This window comes from Danio rerio, chromosome 10 (genome assembly GCF_052040795.2).
Source record: "Danio rerio strain M-AB ecotype USA chromosome 10, GRCz13ab, whole genome shotgun sequence".
NCBI classification, from domain to species: Eukaryota; Metazoa; Chordata; class Actinopteri; order Cypriniformes; family Danionidae; genus Danio; species Danio rerio.
In genome coordinates, this window is record NC_141030.1 from 33,641,816 (window position 1) to 33,665,889 (window position 24,074).

Genomic DNA, 24,074 nt, shown 5'->3' on the forward strand with positions numbered 1-24,074 from the left:
CATTTTCATCCAGCTGCAAGGATATCCATTAAGGTGGCTCACAACCCTAAATTTTTCCATTTTCTCTCTCACTAAACTTGACTTCACATATTATTCCCTGCTCTGTTTTGTCATTTGCAGCGACAAATTATATCAGGGCGAGGCTATCTCTCTCAATGTTTTCCCTCCCGACAGAGCAATTTGCCGTGACCGATTCTGAAGTGTCAAAATGGACACATCATTAGACCTAACTATGACTGATGGATGGTTCTCCTCAGAAGTTCTGCCGAGTCTGCCAAGTTTTCAGCTCGGCAGAGTGTTATGGAATCATCTCGCAAATGGACATCTAAGGAGTTCCTGTATGGAGGTCTGCCAAACCAATTTGTTACCTTTCCAAGAAAAAATAAATAAAAATAATTAGTATAAGTGATAAAACCTCTCAAACACATACATTTGAGAAATGTATAAAAGACTTGATTATAGACATCAAGAACCGATAGAAAAGCCTAATGCTAAATAAATAGCAAAACATTGCTATTATTACTAAATGTTATCCATTCAACTGATTGGCCTATAAGTAAACTTAGAAATGAAATAGTTCCAGAGTAAGTCATTATGTTCTGATTAAATATTTGAAATGACAAAAATAATATAAAATTACATTCATCTCTGTTTATAGTTCAGAATAAGCCTGTACATTTAACAACAGGCTCATTCTGAAAACGCAGAACTATATACATTTCTGGAGAGCACCAAATACATCCCAGGAGTTTTTTTTTTTTTTTTTTTGCATTTTTTCTTTTCTTGAATCCACCAGAGGCCATTGTGTATGCTTTTTCAGATCTCAAATGTCTCTTGTGAGTGCCATTCATGCCTGCTCTTCTCGCATAAATCCACCAGAGGTCACAGTCAACTGACTGCTCAATTGACCGATCCCCCCACCCAACCACTTCCCTAAACCCAACCCACAGTATTTTGGTAAGCAATCCAGAAATAGAAAAGCCCCCTGATTTTTTACAACATTTTTAGAATTTACTACATTCTCACCCTGTTACTTGCTTATTTGATTTTTTTTGTCTTTTGTTTTTAGTCTTAGAAGACTCTAATTCTTCATCATTTTTCATATTTACCAATTCAGCCAATAATGATCAAGCAAATTATATAAATAAGCTGTCTATATTTCCTTTGCTGGTCTTAGGTGACGTAGCCGAAGTTCCTTCCATCGTCCCCACTCCCACCAGGTTGGGCCCCGTTCTCGTTGGCAGTTGGCTCCGCCCGGCCTTCATCTTCAGGCAGTATTTGCCAGCTCTTCACAAGACCTGCATCATCGACAGTATTTAGGCCAAAGGACTAAACACAAAGGACAGTAACTGAAATTGCAATGTTTTATGCATTCTCAATAATGTTAAAACGTTTATCCACCTCCCGAGCCTTTCTGGTAAAACCATTCTTCGCCAGATGCAAACCCTGTCATCACAGTCAACTCCTCTCTGCATCTCAAGTTTTCTGACGTATGTTGTGAGCCACTGGACAAACTAATAACAATATGGTGGCAAGTGGTCAGCCTGTCACACCACCCCGTAGCATTCATTTTAAAGATAAAATGCAGCCATACGTATTTCTGGCTACGTAATTCGCAATCTCCAGAAATCCCCAGAAACATGCCCAAATGTGATGGGAGGCATCAAGAGAGGCGGTCCCAACGCTCCCAGCCTGGGTTTCGAACAGGCAGTTTTATTCTGTTAAACATAACATGCTTATAGCTGTTTTTATCCCCTGGAGGGCAATGCAAGAACCAAACTGTCATCATCCTCTCCGAGGTCAACCAATGTAAGTATTGACCCCTGAGGAATGAGTCAGAAAAGTTGCCGTCTGGGTGTTTGAGCGCAGTATTCTCCAGGATGGTAACCTGGCAGGGGAGACGCTATGATCGGATCTGGAGGGGGAGACACCATGATCGAGAAGAGGCTCGAGAAGGGCTACGTTTTCACGAATGAGCACATGTTAGCATTTAAAGGATAGCTGACCTAAAAAATGAATATGCAAGATGTAGCCGATCTCTTTAGTAGAAGAAGATCATTAGCTGAAAATTATGATCCTTGGTGATTCCCAATATGCAAATTAAAGGCACTTTGAGAGTTATAAAACAAACAGGCAAAATTGCATGAACACCTGTGGTTCCTGAGAAAACTTGAGGTTTTATAAGCAAAATGACTGTTCTTTGCAAGTAACTGAACATTAATTATTTTCTTTAATCCACAGGCTGAGCAATCTGTCTGAAACATGTCATTAAATAATGACATATCTGCAGGGACAGAGTTACAAGAAAGCTGACCAAAAATCTTCAGTACGGTATGTACGGTTTATCTCATTACAGTAACCATTTGCCTAAATTCTGTAAAGATTTTACTACTAAAAGATTTTACTTGATGTTTTCAAGAATGACCCTAAAAGGTCTTTCACTAGCTAAAATATTATGAGCTATCAATCAGACAATAGAGACTCTGGAAATGTGCCTGTCAAATGCTATACAGTACTGTTTATGGGGTTAATATATGCATATATTGTGCATGGCACTATATAATTCGACTGCTTCCCGTGCAACTGTTTAGAGACAAATCAAATAAAGGGCATTTGGCTTCACACCAGAACAACAAAACAGATGCTTTTAAACGCAAACAAATGCAAAAAGATCCAACGCAGGCGTTTGGCAACACAATCACCTTAAGAGCCGCCTCTGCTCTGAGCACGCTCCCCGTCGCGTTGACATTCTCATTGCGCTTTACCCATTAATTCTGCCATTGTTGTTTCGGAGGTCTCATGGGGTCCTACGAGGGACTCAATAAGCAGTGCTTAACCAGCCTCCTATGTCCATTCAGCTTCAGTTAACCCAGACACAGAGTACAGTCAACAAACCCAAGCCACGTCCCTGCTCCCGGTCAAAAGCCTTTATCACCCTGTAATTGTACAAGTCGATCCCAAATATACAAATCAAAGCTGGACCGCACTCAGCGCCTCACTTTGCATCACAAGGGCGAGCGGCCAACATCGACTCCCGTCGAGGGAGACATGTTGCTAATTGAGTTCTCACTGGTCATTTGATCCCCCTTAGTGAGCAAGAAGAAAAAGGGTCTTGGGTCGCATCTGCCGGCGAGAGATCGCAGCGTAATCCAGAGGTGCAGAGGTGACTCAGGACTTATGGCATCGTGCTGGAAGCCCTTTCAGTCGGCACCATGCCAAGAGCGATGACCTTTCTTTCAGCTAACGCCCAACACCACGCAGAGTCATTGCTTTAAAAGCACTCCCTTGCTGAGAAATGGAAAAATGCATGGCACAGGTTCTCATAAAAAAACATTACTACTAATAATGCATTCAAACATTTATGGGGAGAATTGCGGTGGGGCGAATGTCGATAACTTTTTTTAGCGCATTGATTTCGGTTGTCTGAATGGATTGGTTGTTGGTGAAAAATACGAGTCCATAAATTTGGGTGTAATGTGAAACAAAACGAGGTCCAAAAAACAATAAGTTACTCAAAAAGTAATGAAAAACAACAGCACTTGCGACACACTCTGAGTTGGCCACTTTATTAGGTACACTTTGCTATTCAATTCATGTTTATTTCTATAGCAATTTTACAATGTAGATTGTGTCAAAGTTCTAGTTAATTAAAACTGTGCCAGTCCAGTTTTCAGAGTTGAAGTTCAATTTTGCTGGTACCAGGTTGGATCGTCCTTTCAACCACACCCCAAAGGTGCTCTACTGGAATAAGTTCTAGCAGCTATGGGAGTCATTTAAGTTTAGTGCATACCTGCCTACACTTCCGCTTTCCTGGGAGTCTCTCATATTTCAGAGCCATCTGCCGCCACCCTCCCATTTTGTTATTTCTCCTGGAAAACTCTCGTAATTCCCCCCAGTGATGTCACTAGCTCAATTGAGTGCATTGTGTCTAACATTGCATCGCTGAGAGATGCAATTTTAGCTTCCATCATAAAGGCTCCATCCAGATACAATTGAAAAGGTCAGTAATTCTTCAGCAAATCGTCTTGATTGACTTCTTTCCATGTGGTTGACTAAAATTAAATAATTGAAATTGATGAGATATTTCTGCTAATGATGAGTTGAAGAGACCTACATCTTAGTAGCTTTTGTAAGCTTTTATTTGTCTTGAAGCTAATTGGGATTACAGTTGTTGTTGGGATGTTAAACCACAACTAACTTGTCTGCTTTTACATCAGCTTTGTTTATATTTTAATACTGTATCACTTGGACAAAAAATTGGGTTGTCCACATACATAACGTTCATATATTCTAGTGATGAAATCAGCATCACACTCACTTTACATGGACCTTTGTGTACCCATAATTAAAAAATAAATATGACCCATACTTTGGTGATACAAAGCAATGTGACTCTAGTGTAGTACATGTATTGCCTACAATTAGTTTTCAAATTTCTTCTGACATTTGTATTTAGGCTTTTTCAAGAGTTCATACTTAGCTGATGATTGATAATAAAGCTTGGCATGCTGTCGCAGGAGAGAGCCCTGAGTTTATAAGATCCTTGAGCCCTTGGCTCCCTCCCATTAGCAGGGTGAGAGGGAAGTTCTCGATGAACTCCTCCGACTTATTTCTGGCTAATGACAGATATAGGGATAGCTAATGAGAGATATAAGGCTTGCTAAGAGCTTGACTATGGTGTAAATTGAATGTTCAACTTACTTAGGTTGCACAGTTTTTGGACGGGGTGGTTAATTGTTAAAGATGAAGATACTGAGATAAATAAACTCTGGTTACTTATAATGAGTTAGGAAACATCTGATTGGTGAATCAGTCGTAAGCTGATGTGGGACCAGCCGTGGTCAATTATAAGCAAGTGATCCTCTAGAAACTATAAATAAACTTAACTAAGCCTCTAAGAAATTTAAATTTACTTCTCTTTTTTATATGTATATAGCAGCTCACTTCAGTATTTTCTTAAAAATTTATTTGCCCTCATAAACTTCACTCAAACACCATAACCTTCCCTCCCCCTTCAAATGTTTTGCAGTCTAGTTTCTGCTCTGAGTTTGTCTATTCGTGAATCTTCCTTCATTTTGTTAGCAACTTCCCCCTTCAGCAATCCTAATCAGTTCCCAAAGTATAAAATCATGCGCTGCCCTACATTTTTTCTCATTTCACTACTGTTTCTAGTGGATGTACACCACAATAATGGAAAAAGGACCATCTTAACTTTCATGGCAACTTTAAAATTTATAAAAGCCGTGTTTATTCTCGTGGTGAACATTTTTATTGTTCCACAGAGCTTATGTTTTACAATATCCAAAAACCAAATGGAGAATTTCTGTATGGCTTATGTAAAGAAACTACACTATCGCTAACGTCTGGGTTGGCCTACAAAAACAGCCTCACTGCAGTGCCCTAGTGCATGTGGCCCAGCAGACCCTATACCCAAAAGTGAGCACTCTCTGAAGTAATTCAGCGTGCTGTGATCTAATTTATCTTTCACTCCCACTTTTGTCTTGGTCAGAAAGGAGGGGTCTTCACGGGTCAGCAGAAGTATCCTGGTGAAAAGCTTAAGCTGAGGGACCCTCTTTTTCTCTGTCTCTATATGACCATGTTTAACTCGGCACCTTAGACCTCCACATTCAGGGTATCATGCTAGCAGGATCACATAAGGGGAAAAAAAAGTGCAGGGGCACATGACGGCTTGCTTAGTTTCCCATTTAGACCTAAGAGCAGACAAATGGACACATGTAGTTTATTTAGCAGTTTGTGGCTAGTTAAATCCTATTGAACCATGATGCTCAAACATTTTTAACAAGCTAAATCCTGCCATTCTATTGCTTTTTTTTTTTTATTCAGTAGCAGATCTCAATTGTGTCATTAATATCATAGGTTAAATCTAAAACGATGAAAAGCAGTCCAGTATCTATATATTATTAATCAAGAATATCTAAGATTTTTTTTCTTTTATTTTACAAAGATTTCTATATTGTATATTGATTGAAAAGTTATAGGAAAGACATCAAAAATGTAGAACTATAACTATATAAAGCTATACTAAAGATACATATTATACCTACATATTTTTTTGTTTAGTTTGTCTCCATTGAGTCATCCTTGTAGTTCCCCAAAATGTTGAGTCTCCACCCCCTCGTCTCATTATCTTGTTAAGCCTGTTTTTTTCCCCTCACTACATCATCTTATGTTTGCCTCTCGTTTTCTGTTGTTTTGATGCTTCCATAATACCCATGTATCCCCCGTCTTGTTTTGGTTTTGTTTGTAAATGCTGTATCAGTATCCAGACCTCCTCTTTTCTTCTCTCTTGTATTATACATCTGATTGTGATATATATATATATATATATATATATATATATATATATATATATATATATATATATATATATATATATATATATATATATATATATATATATATATATATATATACAGTGCTTAGCATAATTGAAAATGGATAGTTTTATCCATTTCTCAGTGAACATAGGCAATATATTTTAGGTGCATTTAAAAAAAACGATTTATTAAACAGATATATTTATTTAAATAACATTTTAGTAGCCAAACTTTTTTAGAAATTAAACGATAATACAATTAAATTCAAGCTAAATATTGCAAATAATGATTCTTGATTTTTCCTTTTTTAAATTTGTATTTAAAACTTTCCTATAACATATAGGGTGTTTGAACCATTATCGTAAGTTATTTTGTGAGATAAGCTCCTGATTTGGCTTCAGTACTGACTAATCTAGTGTACTGTATATGCAGAGATGTCATATTGTACAGCTTCCTATTAAAAATATGAATTTAAAAGAGAGATTTATGAGGGGTGTACTTATATATGCTGAGCACTGTACATCACATATGAGTATATGGGATGTTGTAAATGAGGTGTCTATGCATAAGGATCACAGATTTTTATATAAATAGCCCAGCATAAATGAGTATGTTAATTATATAATAATATTGTGTGTTTGTACATTAATGCCAAAACTAAAACTACCCCAACAAAATAACTTACATTTTTTACACCCCAATGAATATGTTAGGGAAATATTACACAAAAATTGAATAGAGGAAGAATCAAGAGAACCATAGAAATATTACCTTTAGTTGAAATTGTGTAGTTTATAATTTTGTAAACACCTAATTTGGATTAACATGTATTATCTTTTTATTCATAAATCATAAAGTTGTTATATACATATATATATATATATATATATATATATATATATATATATATATATATATATATATATATATATATATATATATACATACATACATACATACATACATACATACATACATACATACATACATACATACATACATACATACATACATACATACATACATACATACATATATATATATATATATATATATATATATATATATATATATATATATATATATATATATATATATATATATATATATATATATATATATATATATATTAGGGGTGTGAACCTAAAATGGTCTCACAGTTCGGTTCGGTTATAATTATTATGTTTTCAATTCGATATCTCTGTGCATCATGGTGCATTGACGATGCTTTCCATATCAATTTTATATTTTATTTAGCAACACAATAATTATTTTATTAAAATATATCATTTATTCTATATTTCTATATTATGTAGCTTTAATTTTACCCGCTCAAAGAAAGCACCCTTTTTGAATGTATCAAACAAAACTACAGTGCATGCACAGAGCAACACGAGCATTTATAAAATAAACAAATAAACAAATGTAAATATTATCCCGCTTACTTTTTGAGGTGTTGTTGAGTGAGTTTCCTAAATGCGTATAATTGGTCATGCACTAAACAGAAAAGGCTGCAATCAGCGCGGCTCTGGTGCTGTTCAGCAAACAGTGACACGGACACTGATATTAAACATCTACGGCGTTCAGCTGGTCCATTAAAGACAGAGACACGGTGGAGAAAACTTGCTCCTCAGACACACTCGTGTCTGGATCCACAAGTAACGTTTTTGTTGTAACAGCGGAGAGAGGAGATAAAACGTTACCTCAAGAACACACCAGCAGGCCAAAGGAACCACAGAGAGTGAGAGTTTACAGCTTTCATTTTTTCCTAGCTGGGTTCTGATATACTTCCCTGTCAGTAAAAGACTGTCCAGCAAACTCACAAGCAGTGAATTGTGCACAGTTATCTGCATTTTAAGTAGTTAGAGCATTAATTACATGTAGTCTTCTCTCTCGACATAGTAAGCTACCGCCACATAACGCATATGTGATGTCAGTGCATAATGTACTGACAATGATGTCAGTACATAATAAATGGTTATGACTATTACTGAACCAATACCGAATTGTTCGAGTCTGCATCACAGTGCATCGAAGAAACAATTAATTTCAATTAAACACCCCTGTATATATCTTATTTTTTTATATTTCCAAAATTATGGTTAACAGAGCAAGGAAATTTTCACAGTATATATAATAATATTTTTTTCTCTGGATAAATTCTTATTTGATTTATTTTGTTTAGAATAAAAGTCTATTTTAATTTTTTTTAAAACCATTTTGAGGTCAATATTATAGGGTATATGCCGAGCTTGTGCTGTTCCCATGCTGATACACTTCCGGTTACCTGTTATTGTGAACTTTTTCCCATTTTATACGGTTCCTTATACAGCATCAATGTTGTGATGTCATTAACATACATTCAGTTATATAAACTTTAGCATTTATTTAGTTGTTCAAGCGTAAAACGAGACAAAAAGCTGTTTACTTGCATGCACCCGTCAGAATCGGCAGGCTAACGCAGAAGATCCATTGAATATACTGGGGTAAAATAAATGCTCATATTATAAAGATATGACGGGGGAAATGTAATTTAATGCAGTGCTTCTTGTACAATCTGAGACCCATTTTAAATCGGATATCACTCAGCTAGTGGAGATCGCTGATTTTTAAAGAAAACAGACCTTAAACGCACCGGATTTTGCATTGCCATTCAATTCGCCGGAAGCGGTTAACCCAGGTTACTGGCAAATTAAAAGTCCTATTAGCATGCTTCTGCATATACCCCATTAGCCCCTTTAAGCTATATATTTTTCTACAGAACAAACCATCGTCTTGAAAAATATCTAGTAAAATATTATTTACTGTCATCACAGCAAAGATAAAATAAATAAAATAAAATAAATAGAGATGAGTTATTAAAACTATTATGCTTTAATAACTATTATGTTTTAAAAAATGTGTTTAGAAATGTGTTGAAAAAAATCTTCTCTCTGCTAAACAGAAATTGGGGAAAAAAATCTAATAATTCTGACTTCAACACTATATATGTGTATATATATGTGTATATATGTGTGTGTGTGTGTGTGTGTGTGTGTGTGTGAGTGTGTGTGTGTGTGTGTGTGTGTGTATATATATATATATATATATATATATATATATATATATATATATATATATATATATATATATATATATATATTAGAAAAACAAAACACACACACATACACACTTACACACACACACACACTACATAACAATTTACAGGGTGTTTGTGCTTCATTGTCAATTAGTGCTCCAGCTTTATGCTGTTTTATAGCAAATTAACATTTACAAAAACAACCCAAGCATAATAAATACATTCACTGATGAATTGTCTAACGCTGATGATGACTAACTTATTCCCCATTTGTAAGCGTCACCTACTGTTAGCGCCTAATTAAGAGCCCATTTTTCCACTAATCTACAACCCAAGTCTCTGTCAGTCACAAAACGGCGGCTTGCCGAAGCACAAATGTGCCACTTTACCGCGAGTCCAAGCGAGCAGACGTTAATTAGCCCGTTCATAGAGCAATCTCTCATCAGCTCCTCCACCCCCACAATCCTCCGTGTCGCACGGGCCGTGCACTTCCTTATTACACACCTATTGACTCGCGGTTCAATAGAGGAAAAAAAAACTTGTTAATGGACTCTGAAAGAGGAGTCATTTACAAATGATGACTGCATTATTAAATTGAAGTGCCTACATGGAAGTTTAAATGTAAGTGGAAGTGCATTTTAACCCGTCATTTGGAGACGCTATTCAGCCCATTGATGTCAGGGTCATACAGGCCTCGCTGCTAATAAACCCACGGCGGTGCTAAAGTAACCCCGTCATGCGGCTTTATTGCTAATTGACACATAATTACAGAAAGATAGAGAATCCTTGGTTATTACTGTGTTGCAATACTTATAGGGACAAACAAAAGCAAGATTAGCCACAGTTGAGGTATGTTTTAATCGCGTGAAATTCACTGTTTATCACCGGGTATGTTATTTGCTTTTGTATGGATACAGTATGCATCCATAACAAGCGATTTCTGACAAACACAATTTACTGGAAATTATGATTTGGCGATTAAAGCGTTTAAAAATCGACAGGGTGGCAAACGTTGGCAGTGGTAAATGCGCGAGGGTGGAAGTTTCTTGCAGCCCTATTGAGCTACTCAGCACGGCTTTAAAGGCAGATAATGAAGAAATGGAAAATGGAGCACAAATTGACCCTTTCACAGCGTGCTCCAAACATTTGTATGGGTACCTGCGGAGGCCATCCCACTTCCCATCAATAAAATAATTTAAGAACACATTATACTCCTTTAAAAGGTCCCATTTGTCTGACCAGGTGATTTTTAAAAGAGCCTTCGGATTAGAGACACCCTGCCTCAGGTACTTTTAAATCAGAACACAATCAATATGACTTAGCCAAAGCTTTGTTTAAATGAATATTATAAAAGAAATGCAGGCGATTTCGCTCGAATTTTCTCTCTTTTGAATTGCAAGTCGATAGAAGAAAGAGTGGCGATAGATTTTTTTTATTACCCTGGAGATATTTTATTCATGCCAGGTGAAAGTAGACGTTTTCCTTTCTTTTTTTTAGGCAGACACATCTTTTAAAAAAAATCCTAAATATAAAGAGCCCTGTGATTTCAGGCAAACGTCTTTGGAATTATGGAATCCAAAAATAAAAACTAAATTAGCTGTATAACATTTTTGTGAATTGTGGGTTACACACAATGTCTTCATGTCGTCCCAACACAAATTGATAAGGTTAATTTAATCATTTCTACTAATTTTAATTCATTGAACATAAAACAACTAAGTCATCCCACACACACAAAAAGGAATTAAATAGGTAGATTATACAGGCAACAATGGTGCCTCAGTGGTTAGCACTGTCATCTCACAGCAAGAAGGTCACTAGTTTGAGTCCCACACTACAGAAAGTAATTTGTTAAGTTTACTCAATTGAATTATGCAAACCCGCTGCCCTAATTCAATTAAGTAACTGTAATGTTATCGCATTAGTGTTATTTACTTATGTAGAAAAAGTCATTCTTATACTGAGGCACATTTACTTAGGTCAAATAAGTAACAATAGGCTCATACTGTAAGTTACAAGTCGATAGAAGAAAGAGTGGCGATAGATTTTTTAAATTACCCTGGAGATATTTTATTCATGCCAAAAGTAGACATTTTCTTTTCTTTTCTTTTCTTTTCTTTTCTTTTCTTTTCTTTTCTTTTCTTTTCTTTTCTTTTCTTTTCTTTTCTTTTCTTTTTTTAGCAGAAACATCTTTAAAGAAAATCCTAAATATATAGAGCCATGTGATATCAGGGAAACGTGCTTGGAATCAATCCAAGAATAAAAACTGAATTAGCCAGATTTTTGGATAAATAAATCACACACTGTATCATAAACTCGTGGCATTAATTCAATTAAGAAATGGTAACTTTATCGCATTAGTGCTATTTACTAATGTAGAAAAAGTAATTCTTACATACACTGAGTCACATTTAATTAGGTCAAACAAGTAACAATAGGTTCATAAGTTACAAGTCGATGGAAGAAAGAGTGGCGATAGATTTTTTTTTATTACCCTGGAGATATTTTATTCATGCCAGAAAGTAGACATTTTCGCATTAGTGCTATTTACTAATGTAGAAAAAGTCATTCTTACTCACAGTATACTGACTTCATCAAATAAGTCATCTTAACTTTATATCAAGTGTTATTTACTAATGTAAACAATTTGTTTTGTAGCAAACTTTTTTTTTTTTTTTTGTGGCAGACGCATCTTTAAAGTAATCCTAAATGTACAGAGCCATGTGATTTCAGGGATGTAGGAAACGTGTTTGGAATCATGGAGTCCAATAATAAAAACTGAATTAGCAGTATAGCAGTTTGGTGAATACTGGATAAATAAATCACACACTGTAAAAAGTGCTGGGTTCAACACAATTCCTTCATGTCGTTCCAACACAAATTGGTTAAGTCGTTTTAATAGTTTTTACAAATTTAAGTAGATTGAACATAAAGCAATGAAGTTATCCCACAAAAAAGAAAAAAAAGAAAGAAAAAGGAATTAAATAGGTAGTTTGAACAAGCAGCAAGGGTTGACACGGTGGCTCGGTGGTTAGCACTGTCGCCTCACAGCAAGAAGGTCACTAGTTCGAGTCCCAGCTACACTGTAAAAAGTAGTTTAAGTTTTCCTAATTTAATAATGCAAACTTGCTGCTTTCATTTAATAAAAGGGCCATGAAACCCCCCTGTTTTGATTCAAGTCTATCTCAGAAACCTTTCGAAATGCTCAGAGATGGGTGTGGAGCTCTGCTCTAGTTTACGAAGTTAAAATACAAAGAAATAAACAGTGAGTAATTTAATATCCTGCTACATTTGTTATTCATAATTTCATATACACATAACCACAATTTGCTAAATCATTATAAAGATAATCATAGCAGTAAATGGCAGTGCAGCAGCTCTCTTGCCATGTCTATTCCAACCATTGGCCCTGCTGGTAATCTGGAGGATTTTAAACAGGTGTGAACACAGCAGCACAGATATAGGCGATGTGTCTGAATGGTAACGAACTCAAGTAATAAAAGACAAAGTCTGCCATTCTCCAATTTTCGTACATTTTTCTCACATAAAATGCTTGCTGCAAACCATAGCTTTGCTGTATTGGCCCTGACAGAATCACAGGGAAAAACATGCAACAAATCCCGTGGATCATGGAAATTAACATACGACCCGTGCCATGCGCAGATGTGGTCTCATTTAGTCATTGGGTCTCACAGCTTGGCAGGACTGCCTTGCCTCTGAAAAGCATGTGCTCTCATGAATAATTAAGAAGCAGGGTCTTCTCATAGAATAAGAGAACTCTGCTATGAATAGTAATGAGAAACCTACGCAACATCACTCCACTAGCAGATTCATGCTACCTCACCGATTTTGATCCCGCCCAAAAAATTATTTTAATCCTGGAAGATGAAATTAGCTGACAAAAGCTCAAATTATACAGTTAACCCCACAATTAAAGCTGACAGGTTCTAACGTTGTTTTAAATGATGCTCAACACACACAAATCTGTTCAAATATCTAAAATAGTACTCCAGACTGACTTGAGTCTTTTAGTACTGGTAACTTTATCGCATTAGTGCTATTTACTAATGTAGAAAAAGTAATTTTTACTTACAGTATACTGAGTCACGTTAACTTAGGTCAAATAAGTGATCTCAACTTTATATCAAGTATTTTTTTAATGTAAAGTAATTTTTAGATGGAATTCCAACATTATTAATGCGCAATAAGTTTATAAAATACCACAACCAAGTAAAAAAATAATAACCAGTTTAGAATAACCAGTTTAAAACCAATAGTCAGTTTGAATCCCATTTAAAAAGCACCACGAGAGTAAATGCACCTTCTGTTTGCGCATGTGCAGATCTTACTCCACCTGATGACCAAAGTGGGGTACTGCTTGGCTCCAACCTTTAGTCAAACTTACTTGATGAACTTCAGTAAAGTTTACTAAAGTTCTTTAGGTTATCTACTGGATTAAAAGTTCACATAACACAGTCAAATCAAGTAAAGTCTACAAATTTGCCAGAATGTGTAAAGTTTACAAGCATGTTTCAAGTACATTGAGTGATTATTTTTTAAAGTGATAGCTCAGCTGGCATTTCTGTGTGGAGTTTGCATGTTTTTCCTGTGTTTGCGTTGGTTTCCTCCGGGTGTTCCGGTTTCCCCCACAGTCCAAAGAAATCTGCTATAAGTAGCGCAATGCACATAATCACATTGCTGTTGGCTAATGTTTATGAACATTAAACTATGAAAAAGGATATTTAAGTATGAAGTCTGCTTGTTTTCCATTTCTCCGTGTAGGAATGCTGTGGTTTTATTTTTACACCTTATGCACTTGCAGCATTTGTGGTGTTTGCAGTTTCTGTCATCTCTCTATATTAGGGAATTAACACATGAACATTGAGCTTCACAAGCATTTTACCATTTAATGTGAGAAGAACTATTGTTATGGGGTGGCGCGGTGGTGCAGTGGGTAGCGCTGTCGCCTCATTGCAAGAAGGTTACTGGTTTAAGCCTTGGTTGGATTAGTTGGCATTTCTGTGTGTCGTTTGCATGTTCTCCCCATGTTCATGTGGGTTTCCTCCGGGTGCTTCGGTTTCCCCCACAAGTCCAAAGACATGCACTATAGGTGAATTGGGCAAGCTAATTTGTCCGTAGTGTATGTGTTAGCTAGAAACTCAAGTTTCGGGAATGTCCCAAATCGTGTTTGTTTGTAATTATGGATTTACTTTCTCACAGTTCTTTTATTTTGAAATTACTTGATACAAACTTACATCTGCTATTAATAAGACAAAATTGTGAACAATTTGTATTTTTAACAAAAATAGTGAGAAAAATACTTTTCTTTTCTTTTTTTTTTTACTTTTGCTTTACCTGCAGGCATGAAGTTGAATTCAGTTTTTTTTTAAAACAATTCTAAGGATTGATTCAAAGAATTAGACGCTTGCTATAAATTTACATACATTTACATTAAATAACATAAAAGTCAGATTGCAAGTTTATATGCCATAATTTTTTACTTTTTAACATGCACATGCAATTGAAAGTTTATAAAATATTAAATGAGTTGCAAATATTATTTTAACCCAGGCTCATTCTGAAAACGTACCTCTATATACATTTCTGGAGAACACTAAATACGTCCTAAGAGCTACGATTTTTTTGCTTTTTTTGTTTTTGCGAATCCACCAGAGGCTGCTGTGTATGCTTTTTAAGATCTCAGTTTTTTCTCCCAAGTGCTATTCACACCTGCTGTTTTCACGTAAGTCCACCAGCGACCGCTGTCTACTGATTGACCGATCCACTGACCCACCTTCCCTCTATACCCAACCAATATTGTTTTCAAAAGCACTGATTGACCCGCCCACTAACTTCCCTTAACACAACCCACTTTTAAAACGTTTTCAGATTTTCTCACATTCTCGCCCTGTTTCTTATTTATTTTATTTTTTGGATTCTGTTTTTGTCTTACCCGCTTTCTGGAACCGTTCGTCACCAGACTCGAACCCTATCTTTGTGGTCAATTTCACTTGTGCCTCAAGTCCTCCAACAAACATAGCGAGCTAACTGGACAAACTGGTAATGGCGGGAAAGCCGTCCATAAGGAGGTAAGCGGTCAGCTGGTAAAGGGAGAAATGGAACTGCATCATACAGCCTCTTACTGTTTGTTTTAAAGACGAAATACAGCCAGATGTACTTCTGGCTACATAATTCACGATCTCCAGAAATCTATATAGGGCTCCGTGTTTGAAGTCAGAATTATTAACCCCCCTGAAGTTTATTTTCATTTCAACATTTCAATTTCTGTTCAACAGAGACAAGATTTTTTTTCAACACATTTCTAAACATAATAGTTTTAATAACTCATTTCTAAAGACTTATTTATTTTATCTTTGCTATGATGAAAGTAAATAATATTTGACTAGATATTTTACAAGAAACTTCTACTTCACTTCTCGACATTTTAAGGCTTAACTAAGTAAATTAGGTTAAGTAGGCATGTTAGAGTAATTAGGCAAGTTATTGTATAACAATGATTTGTTCTGTAGACTATCGAAAAAATATGTAGCTTAAAGGGGTTAATATTTTTTTTCCTTAAAAAGGTTTTTAAAAAAATTAAAAACTGCTTTTCTTCTAGCCAAAATAAAACACTTAAGACTTTCTCCAGTGGAAAAAAAATATTATCAGACATACTGTGAAAAAGTCCTTGCTTGGTTAAACATAATTTGGCCAACATGATATAAAAAAGAGGGGGAGGGGGGGGGGGGGGTAGGTTGGTGCAAATAATTCTGAAAACTAACTAACTTTAAAACCTAAACTGTATATGTTGAATACATTAGATGGTTTCAAAAAACATTCATCCATTTTTGATTAATGACATTTATTTAAATAGTTGAAATTGAGTTTATCAGAAAGGATTAAAACAGAAAAAAACTATTGAATAAAGGAAGCAATTTAGAAAAAAAAAATGCAAAAAGAAATTAAGCCGACTTCACATAGAGCCTTAAAAACAAATTAGAAACAAACAGTCAAATCCAGAAAAATGAGGTCAGACGAAGAGCCCGATGCATCATCTTGCAAATCTTTAATCTATGCATGAGATTCTCTTTCGATTATCTTCTTCCCTGCAAGTTCTGGATGGTAAGAACTGAAAAAGGCAAGCAAATCAAAGCTAAATGGACATCAATAGGCTATTTTTCATTCAGGATGTGATTCTGACAGGTGGCGGGCTTTGGAAAGCGTGTGTGTGTTCGAAGCAGGATGTGTGCGCATGTGTGTACGTCCAGGGCCCGGTGGCTCTGGGCTGCGAAACGCACTAGTGATTTGGCATGTTAGTGAGTGTGTTGTGCCTAATCAGACAGAGGGGCCACGGTAATGGAGAGAATACAAGTGGAATCACAGAAACACACACGGCGGCAGGGCCACAGTAATACAACTAATTCCTCCTCTGTCTCAGCTGCCGCGCAGAACAAAATGGGGTCAAGAAAAGGTGCAGGCAGCTTCAAATGAACAGCTGTTCTCCGCTAACTGCGCCGAGCGGCGAGATGTTGGCATACCAAAACAGCGCCGTCCACCCCTCCTTCGTACATCAATGCAAAAGTATGTACGTTCAAATAAGGCCAGGACCTCTGCATATCTCTCCAATTCTATACTTAATCATTTCTGACGCCTGCCCATCACCAGGTATGGGGTCTGGAAACACTCAATATAGGCAGACAATGATATGCAGTCAGATTGCTTTTGGTTGCCCATGTTGTTTGTTGGGAAGGGGGGTGTTTTATCAGCAATTGCCTATTACATGGCTCCTCGTAGGCAAATAAGGAACGGCCTGTGCATGGGTGAAGCTGGAGATGGGGATACGATTTCTAAGTCCTAGCAATCATGAGACACACAGAGTTTAATGGAGTAACGAAACGGCGAGATCTGCGAGATTCAAAAGAACAATGCAGGCCGTGTTTGAGGGATATATTGAGGGCTTGTGGTCAGGAAATTGCTTGATATACGGATTTTGATGCTTTGGCTTGATGTTGTGGTTACAGTACAAAGGCAATGGAGGAAGATGGAATTGAATGTTTTTTTTTTATATTAACATTTTTTTCTTTTTAAAAAAGTGTTATCAACTACTTAAAATGCATATGTGCTCTGCTCGCGTGGATATGCATTATTACACAAATATTTTTAAGATCTAATTCATTACATATGATTAAAATATTAAGTGTATTTAACATCAAATATTGATAGCTTTATGCTACAAAATTACAAATGTATTTATTTTTAATATAGATTTTTTTCTAAAATGCTAGTATTTACATATACAAAAAACAATTTTAACTAGTTTTAATAATGTTAAATATTAGTTTTAATATTAATTGCATTATAATATTTCATATATTAAGTATTTGTAATATTTAATGCAATATTTAAGATTATTTATTAATATATTAATGCTATTAAATACAAATAAAAGCTGTTTAATATTGAACAAATATATTGTTACATATTTAAAGTGTATATAATATTGCTAAATTATTCATTCATTCATTCATTTTCTTGTCGGCTTAGTCCCTTTATTAATCCGGGGTCACCACAGCGGAATGAACCGCCAACTTATCCAACAAGTTTTTACGCAGCAGATGACCTTCCAGCCGCAACCCATCTCTGGGAAACATCCACACACACATTCACACAAACACTCATACACTACGGACAATTTAGCCTACCCAATTTACCTGTACCGCATGTCTTTGGACTGTGGGGGAAATCGCAGTACGAAGGCAGTGAGAACATGCAAACTCCACACAGAAACGCCAACTGAGCCGAGGTTCGAACCAGCAACCCAGTGACCTTCTTGCTGTGAGGCGACAGCACTACCTGCGCCACTGCCTCGCCTTTGCTAAATTATTATATAATTTAAATATTTATTGAATATTTGATTCTACATGCATCAAATGATGACACACAAAAGTAAATTTGTGCTACTAAATTAAAATATTTAATTGATATTATTACGTTATTAGTTTTTTACATAACTACATTTAATAAAACATTCAAATTGAAACATTATCCCTGAAATAAATAAAATATCAATATTTTTATATTGAATTAAACATTAAGTAATGATTATTCATGTGCATACATTAAATATGACTTTTATACACTTAAGTAATACTTAATATATTATTTGTAATATTTAATTATTTAACGTTATTTATTATTATATTAATATGATTAAATACAAATTGAATGTATTTAATAACAGGGGATGGGCTTTGGAAAGTGTGGAAAACAATAAAATAGTTTGAAATTGAACAAATATATTGTTACATGTTTAAAATGTATTCAAATTTGCTAAAATATGGTATATATTTTTTATTATTTCTTGAATATTTGACCATACAATAGTTAAATGATTACACAAAAGTGATTTTGGGTTACTAAATTAAAATATGGAATTGACATTGTTATGTGATTTTTTTTTTTACATTATATATAATTAATAAAAATTGTAATTCAAACAATATCACTGCTATAAATTAAAGTAAAATTTATATTTTGACATTACATATAATGCATTCAAATTATACTGCAATTAAGTAATAAATAAAATATAAATAATATATAGTAATAATATTTTTATACTGAATTAAACATTAAGCAATATGTGTGTATTTACATTAAGCATTATGTGTGTATTTACAGTACATGACTGTTTACTCATGTAATATTCATTCATTTATTCGTTCATCTTCTTTTAGGCTTAGTCCCTTTATTTATCTGGGGTCGCCACAGCGAAATGAACCACCAACTTATCCAGCTTATGTTTTACACAGTGAATGCCCTTCAAGCTGCAACCCATCAGTGGGAAACATCCATACACTCATTCACACACATACACTAAAGACAATTTAGCCTACTCAATTCACCTATACCACATGTCTTTGGACTTGGGGAAACTGGAACATCCGGAGGAAACCCACGCCAACACAGGGAGAACATACAAACTCCACACAGGAATGCCACTGAGCCAACTGACGCTTGAACGAGCAACCTTCTTGCTGTGAGGCGATTGTGCTACCCACTGCGCCACCATGAAGCCCTCAAGTAATATTTAATATATTGATTATTAACATTATTTACTAATATAATAATATCATTAAATACAAATATAATGTAATAAGTTTAATATTGAACAAACATATTGTTACATATTTAAAAATGTATTTAATATTGCTAAATATTCATTCATTCATTTTCCTTTGGTTCAGTTTTTATTTCAGAGATCGCCACAGCAGAATGAATCGCCAACTCTTCCAGTATATGTTCTTTATGCAGCAGATGACCTTCCAGGAATACACCCATACACGCTCATTCAAACACTACAATTTATTTTATTTAATTCACCTGGAGGAATTCCACATCAACACATGGAGAACATGCAAACACACAGAAATGCTAACTGGCCCAGTTGGGACCAGCGACCTTCTTGCTGAGGCAACAGTGCTAACCACTGAGCCACCGTGTCGCCACTAAACTGATTTTGGGTTACTAAATTAAAATATGGAATTGACATTGTTACATTAATAATTTTTTATTCTTTTGACATTTCATATTTTTAATAAAATGTAAATAAAAAATTATCACTGAATTAAATATTAAATAAAAATATAAATATTTTTATATTAAATTAAACATTAAGCAATGTATATACATGAGTACATACAATTAATATGACTTATTTATACACACAAGCAATATTTAATATATTAAGTATTTGTAATCTTTAATTATTTAACATTATTTTTTTAATATATAAATGTTATTAAGTACAAATACAATACAAATATATTGTTACATAAAAAAACAATTAAAACGCATTTAATATTGCAAAAATATGACATTTTAAAAATATTTATTGAATATTTGACTATACACACATTAACTTTTTGCACACAAAAGTAATTCTGTGTTACTAAATAAAATATTGAATTGATATTGTCATGTTAACAAATATATTTTTGACAACATATTCTTCAAATTAAACTTCAATTAAATACATATTAAATAATATATAATATTATTAATAATTTTATATTAATTAAACATTAAGCAATGCATACATGTGTACATACATTAAATATGACTTTTTTATTTGTTCTGAAGTATTGGTGTATTATATATATATATATATATATATATATATATATATATATATATATATATATATATATATATATATATATATATATATATATATATATATATATATATATAGCCTACCTTTTTTAACCTGTTCCTACTTTATCCCTTGTACCTTACCTAGGTAGTATAGATCATTTACTAATGTGTATGAAATTGTACCACCCAGTGACAGCTTTTGTACCTTCTGAGTGTATAAATCCATATTTGTTTAAATGTTACTAAATAGTTACGTAAAAGAGATGCATACCTAAATGACACTTTACACAAATAACATAGAAAATACATAAATAACAAAAAAGATCAGAAACCATTGTTGCTTTTCCAGTGTGTGCATGTGCTTGAAGCTATTTTATTTTCGCTACACGTTGTTTGCCCTGTCGCCTATTTGTCTACAAATCCAGGAAATCTTATATTTAATTTCTCCAATCACATGTGCCGGTGAATCTGCAGCACACAGAGCCCCCGCACATATAATTTGTCAATAGTTTATGGATTTTCCATAACGTACAGCAAACTTGACCCTTTCTGTTGGCAAATCAATTAGTCGCAGTCAGCCACTTAACGCAGAGTCTCTCCCGTGTACATCTGCAGCTCCGGAGCGCGCGGCTCCATGCAAATATAATGTAAGACGGGGATGCATTAAGCCCTCCCCATCAGCCGCAATAATGGATTAAAGTCCGCAGTCGCGCCGCAGTTTGCCAGTCAATGTTCTTTATTTTCAGCATCAACCCAATTTCATCTTCTTCTCCAGCCTTTGGCAGCAGTCGATTTGCCGTCAATTGCCATCTCAGGCAGCGGCATTAATGCGCGCCCACAAAAGGATGACACACCGCATTATCACCTCACTTGCTTTCAAATTAGAGTGGACCGCTGCCTCGGCGCAGCTTGTGACTGGTTAACACTATCAGCTATTTGTTGTGATTGGCCCTAATTCGCGGTGTCTAAAGATTTCATCAGGCATTTGATGAGCGAAATAAACCACTGCCCACAGGGAAATTGCTCTGATTAATAGAATTAGACATTGGAGGGGAATCAATACGAGAGAGAGAGGGTGGTCACATGGGGGACGGGCCGAGCTGCCCATCATTTCGCCCGACACTTTCCCATTAAAAGGATAGTTCATCCAAAAATGAAAATTCTGTCATCGTTTACTCACCCTTTCCTTAACTTTTAAGAGTATCTTTCTTCTGTTGAACACAAAAGAAGCTATATTTTGAAGGAAGCTGAAAACTGTTAACCATTGACTTCCAGTTGTTTTTCCAGCTATGGAAGTCAATGGTTACCGGTTTTCAGCTTTCTACAAAATATCTTCTTTTGTGTTCAACATAAAAACAAACGTGTAAAGGTTTGGAACCATAGATTGTGAGTAATTTTTAGGGTGAACTATCCTTTTGAAGGGGTAGTTTGCCCAAAACTGAAAATTCTGTTATTACAAACTTGTTTGAGTTTCTTTCTTATCAAACACAAAATAAGGTATTTTGAAAAATGCTGGAAGCCTGTAACCATCGACTTCCATAGTGTTTTTCCTATATGGAAGTCAATGGTTAGTTTTTTTTTTTTTTTTTTTTTTTACATTTTTCAAAATATCTTCTTTTGTGTTCAGCAGAAACAGGAACTCGAGAGAGAATACATTTTCATTTTTTGGTGAGACATTAAAATTTGTTCACTATTTACTCACCCTCAAGTGGTTTCAAACCTTTTTGAGATTTTTCCATCTGCTGAACACAAAAGATGTTCTGACAAAAGTTGAAAACCTGTAACCATTTACTTCCCATAAAAAGTCAATGGTTACAGGTTTTTAACATTTTTTGAAATATCTTAGTTTGTATTCAGCAGAAAAGGGAATCTCAAAAAGATCCTCAAAAAGACTACTTGAGGGAGAGTAAAGTGTTTATTTCTGAGTAAATTTTCTTTTTTTGGGAGGTAAAATATACATTTAGATCACCCCAAAAATTTAACCCACTATTTACTCACCCTCAAGTGGTTCCAAACCCTTGTGATTCTTTGTTCAACTGAACACAAAGAAAGATATTCTGGAGAAAGCTAAATACCTGTAACTATTGACTTAGTGTTTGTTTTTTCCTACTATGGAAGTCGATGGTTACAGGTCTCTTACATTCTCCAAAATAACTTCTTTTGTGTTTAGCAGAAAAAGGGAAGTCATAAAGGTCATTAAGATATTAATCCCCTTGAGAGAAAGAAAATACTAAGTAAATTTTCATTTTTGGTTAGAAATTAAAATTCACACACCATCAAGTGGTTCCAAACCCAAATGAGATTCCAATCAATGGAGAGTAAATTGAGGATATTTAAATTTTGGGGTGAAAATCAATCTAGTTTACCCAAAAATGAAGAAGTATACCCACTATTTTCTCACCCTTAAGTGGTTCCAAACCCTTATTAGATTCTTTGTTCTGAACTCAAAAATATTCTAAAGAAAGCTGAAAAGCCGCTACCATCGACGTTCATAGTGTTCCATAGTGTTTTTCCTACTATTAAAGTCAATGGTTACCGGTTTCTTACATATTTCAAAATATCTTTTTTTGTGTTCAGCAGAAAAAGGAACTCTTAAAGGTATGAAACCACCTGAGAGAGAGAGTAAAGACTGAGTAAATTTTTCTTTTTGTTTAGAAATTAAAATTTGTTTACCGTTTACTCTCCCAAGTGGTTCCAAATCCTTTTGCGATTCTTTCATCTGCTGTACACCAAAGAAGATGTTCTGAAGAAGCTGAAAACCTGCAACCATTGACCTTCATAGAAAAATACAAATTCCATAAAAATTCAATAGTTACAAGTTTTTAACATTTTTTTAAATATCTTATTTTGTATTCAGCAGAAAATGGAATCTCATGACCACTTGAAGGAGAGTAAATTGTAAATTTTAGAGTGAATCTTAATATTTTCTTTCTGGTAAAATATACATTTACTTCAACCCCAAAACTTTAATTTATTTCCACTATTTACTTTAGTGGTTCCAAACCCTTATGAGATTCTTTGTTCTACTGAACAGAAATATATATATATTGAAGAAAACCGAAAACCTACCAACTGACTTCCATAGGAAAACAAGTATTGCTTTCAGCATTCTTCAAAACATCTTATTTTGTGTTCAACGGGAGAAAGAGTCTCAGATTGGTTTAGAACAAGTGAAGGTTGAGTGACAGCATTTTCATTATTGGTCGAACTACCCATTTAACAGGACTCAAGAAAGCGCGGATTAGCAGTCGGCCGATGCTGTTGGAAGCGCCAATCTGTTCGGATAAATGGCCGGACCATATGGGTCCCGTTGGATGCGGATTAGTCCTTCCTCGCGGACAAGCACACTATACTCGTCTTTCCATTTAAAAAGCGGCCTGTTCCTCCTCCCTGCACTTTTAACCACTTAAGTGCACTCAGAAGGGCATCACTCCCCTCCGCTGGCCCGGCCGCACACCGCCCCGTCCGGCTTCTTTGTGTCCGATCCCGCTCCTTTACAT

At 35.0% G+C, this 24,074-nt stretch overlaps 1 long non-coding RNA gene across 1 annotated transcript in view; it reads left to right on the top strand.

Annotated features, from left to right (window-relative positions):
* The window catches only part of LOC147835099 (uncharacterized), a 37,142-nt gene extending 17,106 nt beyond the window's left edge, over positions 1-20,036 (top strand). Inside the window, exons 6-9 of the long non-coding RNA XR_015501239.1 lie at positions 1,178-1,345; positions 2,242-2,331; positions 19,155-19,500; positions 19,665-20,036. This is a non-coding gene — a long non-coding RNA (uncharacterized LOC147835099). The remainder of the gene's footprint in view (positions 1-1,177; positions 1,346-2,241; positions 2,332-19,154; positions 19,501-19,664) is intronic.
* Positions 20,037-24,074: the final 4,038 nt, after the last annotated feature.